Raw genomic sequence first — 6,180 nt, 5'->3', positions numbered from 1 at the left:
AAGACTATACTTTCAGGGATCATTTCTATAGTTTTTAACTGAGGAAATGTGTTCGAAAGTGTCTGGTCTTCGCTAACCACGAGGAAGAGTTGTAGTGTTTTCTTCTGAGCGCCAAGCCAGTGGGCAGTGTTGCATTTGTGCAGCTGCTGTCTGCTATTGATGAACGTTCCTCTCTTCTTTTACGAAGAACTGGAGGAAGGAAACACAAACTGAGTGGTTAGCTTCTTGTTTCAGTTTAAGAGAGTACAGCATTTTAAACTTCTTTTCTTGGATATTTGATGGTTGCCAGATTCTCACTTGACTTGTATTTGCAATCACCTCTTTTGAGCTTTTTGGGGGCTTTCTTTTATAAACTGAGCTTTTCAAACGGTCTTTCTAATCGTAATTTGGTACATTTAAGTAAAGAGGGTCTTTTCAAATGGACCCGGGGAAGGGGAAGATTTACTCACCTTTTACGCAACTCAGCAGGACAACTTGAGGATAAAACGTAGAGAAACAAAGATATTTCTCCTTGTTGCTCCTCAGTTGGGAAGGCGTACGCGTTCCCAGGTTTACTACTCTTAGTAAATCTGGGAATGCATGAAAGAGCATGGGTGGATGCCTAAGATCACCCACTCCCTACCCATGGAACGCCTTCCCGGCAAACAGTAACGCAAGGCAGCGACTTGCGCTGCCATGGGTTACTCTAGATTTATTAAGACATGCAATGCCACGCAAGGTGGCCTTGCGTGGTTTAGTAAACCTCACTGATGCCCTGGTGTTGCCTTACGCTGTGATAACGCAAGCGTTTCATAAATCTGGGCCTCTATGTTTGATCTATTTTTAGAGTTTAGACATCTTCCACACAATTAGTGCCGCTCAGTGGCTTATCGCCCTGTCGAATTGACGTGGGAAAAAGGGGCTTTCTAATGCTAGTTAGTCTTTTTAGACTAAAACCAAGAGTAACACCCTGGTCACAGGTCCTAAAATGTATAAGGCTGTTGAGGATCTTAGACCGATGAGGACAAAGAACGCCGTCTTGGGCATTTGCTAAGGTGTTGCACGGGGACTCGCATAGCACAAAGTAACGTAAGCGTAAAGGATTGCATCTGATTACTTACCATAAAAGCCTGTAGGCGCAGCAGAAAATCATTCAGCTTCCCAGGAACGCTCGCACAACCTCTAGTACATCAAGGGCTAGATGTCTTAGGACATTGGAATTTTTTAAGATTCATTGGGGACAGTGAAGTTGCAACAATCAAATAATGGTTGGAATAAGCCATCTGGTCTAATATTCTAGCAAATGTCGTTTTTTTGGCTTTCCTGTTTAATTTAAAGCATTCTTACCTCATTGAACGAAATGTTGAGCTGTCAGCATAGGCGTCGTTCCTCTGCTGTCACATTAGTTAAATGCCCTGTCCCCTCGCTTTTGTCAATAACTCTCAACAGAAGACGTTTAATGATCCCTTTGGGCCCCTAATAATGTTCTCGTATGCTATATTAGAACACTGCAAGATTGATAGCCTCATGAAGAAAATCGGAATGCCAGCAGCTTTTAAACAGTAGAATAATCCCTGTACCTTGAAAATGGTAAAGCTGCAATGTGTGGAACCCCGGAGGCCGCCATTTTGGAGTTCAAACATGCCCCAATGCCGGGGAAACGAGGTGGGTGGGTTGGCGGCAGAGCGTGAATTGGAGAAGGTTCCGCTCTGGCGGCAGGCCAGTTGAGTGCTTCAAAACTTTGCCTAATCTTGGCTTTATAGGAGCCAGGAGCGTAGCCCGACTGCCTTCCCAGCAATGTCCTTTTTTAAAATAATGAAATAAATAGATAAGTAAATATAAAAACAAAAAACAAAGTAAGACTAAATTGTGGTACCCTCTAGCCTGCTGGAAGAGGGGATGTGGACTGTTTTTCGCCTTCAACTTGAGCCTGTCGTGCTGAAGCAATACTTTAGTTAGCGGCATAGACCACAGCAGCAGTTTTTAAAGTCTGTATCACTTACCATCTGAGAGCTAAGCCAGATGGCAGCAAAAATGCTGTTGTGACATCTTCCTGTGCCACTGGAACAGAGTGGCATAGCGTTATAAAAAGTTTCTGAAGAAAGAAACTGGAACTAGTGGGGCATATTTAAGAGAGGCTTGCACTGCAGTTGCGTGACTTCTAGTGACGCAACAGCGGTCAGACCTTTTAACCATATCTAGGAGATCACGCAAAGCCACTTGGCGTGGCTTTGAATAGTCCCGTAGATAGTGATTAAGGCAAGGCATTGTAAAGCGGTGCGCTGGCTTACTCTGCATTAGGGAGGCGATCCAAGGGCTTTGCAGTGTGTGTTCCAACGCAACACCCATATTGTTAGACGCATCCCCAAATTTAGAGCCATGTAAATCTGGGAATGCACCAACACCTTACCCCTCCCCAGGGGAGGGTCAGTGAGGAGAAATATCTTTATTTCTCTTTGTTGTTTCCCCTTTCTATGTGTGCTGCGTTTTGCAGCACGCATAGGAAAAGGGAAAAGCCTCCCAAGATTGTTTTTGTGTAGGAAGGTGCCTCTTCCTTCACAAAAACAATTTTGCCTACAACGCAGACAACCTTGCACCATGGTGCAAGGTTGCCGGCGCTGGCTCTAGGCAGTCAAAATGGCTCCAGCGCAGTGGAAAAGGACAGTATTGCATACATATAACACATTATTGCCCGTTTTCTTTGACACAGGGCACAGCAATGTGACTTGCTGTGCTGCCCTGCGCCAAATATCGTAAATCTGCCCCAGTGTTTGTAAGTGTCAGAGAGTTGTTGCAGAAAAGCCCTGATCTGGAAAGGAAGGGCAGAGTTGTATTTATGAAACAACTGTCTTTTGTTGATGGCTGTTCCTTTCTTCATTTGAGGAAGGGCTGGATGACGGATACATTCACTGAAATGTTCGGTTCCTATTCTGAAGAATACTAGGATCAAAATTGTCCCGACAAGGATTCACTCCCCGGTGAACGGAATCTTCTGTACAAGAAAAATAAACCGTGTTTTGGATACTTCTATAATACAGAGATGCCTAAAAGTCATGGGGCCTGGAAAAGCTGCATATGTTCAAAGCGGCTGGTAGGACAAGGTGTTGCTGATGTGAAGGCTTTCTTTGATGTCAGGTATTCAGAGCTCATCTGAAAGTGGTAGGTTCCGTTGTAACCCGTGGTTCCTGCGGAATGCCATCGCCTTGTAAGGGTCTTACACGTGAACTGGGGGAGAGTTACTTTGTTTGGGGAGACTGATTGAAGACATTGCCATACATTTGATCTGTGGTGCAACTTTTCAAAATGTAAAGGTAGGTTGCTTGCTACACCTTTTGTTTCCATACTTGCAAACCTACCAGGTCGTTTCTCATTCACTAGCAATCAGTATCACGCTTTCGGCACATTGAAAGGTCATAATCTGAACCAAATATTCTGATTGAAAACTGTCTTCCTGCAAAATCCTGTGGAACCTGCCGTTTTGTTTCAAGTTTTCCCCATTTTCCCTTGTGTAAGGCATTGCAGTAGTCCAAATGAGTGCTAATTAATGCTCTGCCTCTTAACATGTAAATCGATTTGCGTCAGGAAGTTGAACATCTCACCAAGATATCTGAGGATGAAACTACCAGAGAAATCCATGTCTTGGCTTGAGCTTCAAAATGAAGGCTGTGAACAAGAATAATTCCCAGTGTTTTCACCACCTACACTTTCAGCACAGTATGATGTGAACTCAGAGGGCAAGTGTGTGCTGCTTTACTTGAACAGAGTAAGCGCTCTGGTGATTCTGTCCGATCTCCAGTAAAATTCACCCACTTCGTGCAGTCTGATAATGCGTAGCCATCTTGAAATGGTAATAATTTTCATTTAGTGCAGTGCCGAAAGCTCTGGAAGTAACGGTAGACTGTCTTTTTTGTGAGTTTACCAACTGTTTCTCTTACTTTTTAAACAAGTTAAAATGTGTTTGTTGCGGTAAACGAGAGCAGGAAAGGAAAGTATGGCTGCCGTTTCTTTACCTGTTTGAACTTTAACTTTCATACTGTAGTCCTCTGTCTGTTTCAGGAGCAGCCAACAGGTAACCTGTGTGTGTGTGTGTGTCTGTGTGTGAGACAGGGCCGGGAAAAGGCAGGCTGAATTTGATTGGTGGCTGATTTCTGATATGCAAATTTTTAAAGCATTGTGTCACCCGAGTTCTAGGGAGAACTCTTTCTTGCACAGAAATGCACGCGCATCTGCTGAATGCTATTTTGTGGTCTTATCTATATATTTATATGTTTTTTGACTTGATGCCCAACAGGTGCTTACTGTAGGTAAGAAGGGTTTCCACTTTTTCTGCCTGTGTGAGCTGGAAGTGGTTCAGGCAAGACTACACTTTCAGGGATCATTTCTATAGTTTTTAACTGAGGAAATGTGTTCGAAAGTGTCTGGTCTTCGCTAACCACGAGGAAGAGTTGTAGTGTTTTCTTCTGAGCGCGAAGCCAGTGGACAGTGTTGCATTTGTGCAGCTGCTGTCTGCTATTGATGAACGTTCCTCTCTTCTTTTACGAAGAACTGGAGGAAGGAAACACAAACTGAGTGGTTAGCTTCTTGTTTCAGTTTAAGAGAGTACAGCATTTTAAACTTCTTTTCTTGGATATTTGATGGTTGCCAGATTCTCACTTGACTTGTATTTGCAATCACCTCTTTTGAGCTTTTTGGGGGCTTTCTTTTATAAACTGAGCTTTTCAAACGGTCTTTCTAATCGTAATTTGGTACATTTAAGTAAAGAGGGTCTTTTCAAATGGACCCGGGGAAGGGGAAGATTTACTCACCTTTTACGCAACTCAGCAGGACAACTTGAGGATAAAACGTAGAGAAACAAAGATATTTCTCCTTGTTGCTCCTCAGTTGGGAAGGCGTACGCGTTCCCAGGTTTACTACTCTTAGTAAATCTGGGAATGCATGAAAGAGCATGGGTGGATGCCTAAGATCACCCACTCCCTACCCATGGAACGCCTTCCCGGCAAACAGTAACGCAAGGCAGCGACTTGCGCTGCCATGGGTTACTCTAGATTTATTAAGACATGCAATGCCACGCAAGGTGGCCTTGCGTGGTTTAGTAAACCTCACTGATGCCCTGGTGTTGCCTTACGCTGTGATAACGCAAGCGTTTCATAAATCTGGGCCTCTATGTTTGATCTATTTTTAGAGTTTAGACATCTTCCACACAATTAGTGCCGCTCAGTGGCTTATCGCCCTGTCGAATTGACGTGGGAAAAAGGGGCTTTCTAATGCTAGTTAGTCTTTTTAGACTAAAACCAAGAGTAACACCCTGGTCACAGGTCCTAAAATGTATAAGGCTGTTGAGGATCTTAGACCGATGAGGACAAAGAACGCCGTCTTGGGCATTTGCTAAGGTGTTGCACGGGGACTCGCATAGCACAAAGTAACGTAAGCGTAAAGGATTGCATCTGATTACTTACCATAAAAGCCTGTAGGCGCAGCAGAAAATCATTCAGCTTCCCAGGAACGCTCGCACAACCTCTAGTACATCAAGGGCTAGATGTCTTAGGACATTGGAATTTTTTAAGATTCATTGGGGACAGTGAAGTTGCAACAATCAAATAATGGTTGGAATAAGCCATCTGGTCTAATATTCTAGCAAATGTCGTTTTTTTGGCTTTCCTGTTTAATTTAAAGCATTCTTACCTCATTGAACGAAATGTTGAGCTGTCAGCATAGGCGTCGTTCCTCTGCTGTCACATTAGTTAAATGCCCTGTCCCCTCGCTTTTGTCAATAACTCTCAACAGAAGACGTTTAATGATCCCTTTGGGCCCCTAATAATGTTCTCGTATGCTATATTAGAACACTGCAAGATTGATAGCCTCATGAAGAAAATCGGAATGCCAGCAGCTTTTAAACAGTAGAATAATCCCTGTACCTTGAAAATGGTAAAGCTGCAATGTGTGGAACCCCGGAGGCCGCCATTTTGGAGTTCAAACATGCCCCAATGCCGGGGAAACGAGGTGGGTGGGTTGGCGGCAGAGCGTGAATTGGAGAAGGTTCCGCTCTGGCGGCAGGCCAGTTGAGTGCTTCAAAACTTTGCCTAATCTTGGCTTTATAGGAGCCAGGAGCGTAGCCCGACTGCCTTCCCAGCAATGTCCTTTTTTTAAATAATGAAATAAATAGATAAGTAAATATAAAAACAAAAAACAAAGTAAGACTAA

General features: G+C 43.7%; 2 non-coding genes across 2 annotated transcripts; both read left to right on the top strand.

Moving 5' to 3' along the window:
• LOC138286175 (small nucleolar RNA U3) lies at positions 1-218 on the top strand. The gene has a single exon (XR_011201865.1). It is a non-coding gene; the product is annotated as a small nucleolar RNA U3 (small nucleolar RNA).
• Positions 219-4,335: 4,117 nt separating this feature from the next.
• Positions 4,336-4,553, top strand: LOC138286137 (small nucleolar RNA U3). Its single transcript, XR_011201830.1, has one exon. It is a non-coding gene; the product is annotated as a small nucleolar RNA U3 (small nucleolar RNA).
• The last annotated feature ends 1,627 nt before the right edge of the window (positions 4,554-6,180 follow it).

The sequence above is a fragment of the Pleurodeles waltl genome, chromosome 3_1 (genome assembly GCF_031143425.1).
Source record: "Pleurodeles waltl isolate 20211129_DDA chromosome 3_1, aPleWal1.hap1.20221129, whole genome shotgun sequence".
NCBI classification, from domain to species: domain Eukaryota; kingdom Metazoa; phylum Chordata; class Amphibia; order Caudata; family Salamandridae; genus Pleurodeles; species Pleurodeles waltl.
This window is presented reverse-complemented; position numbering and strand designations above follow the sequence as displayed.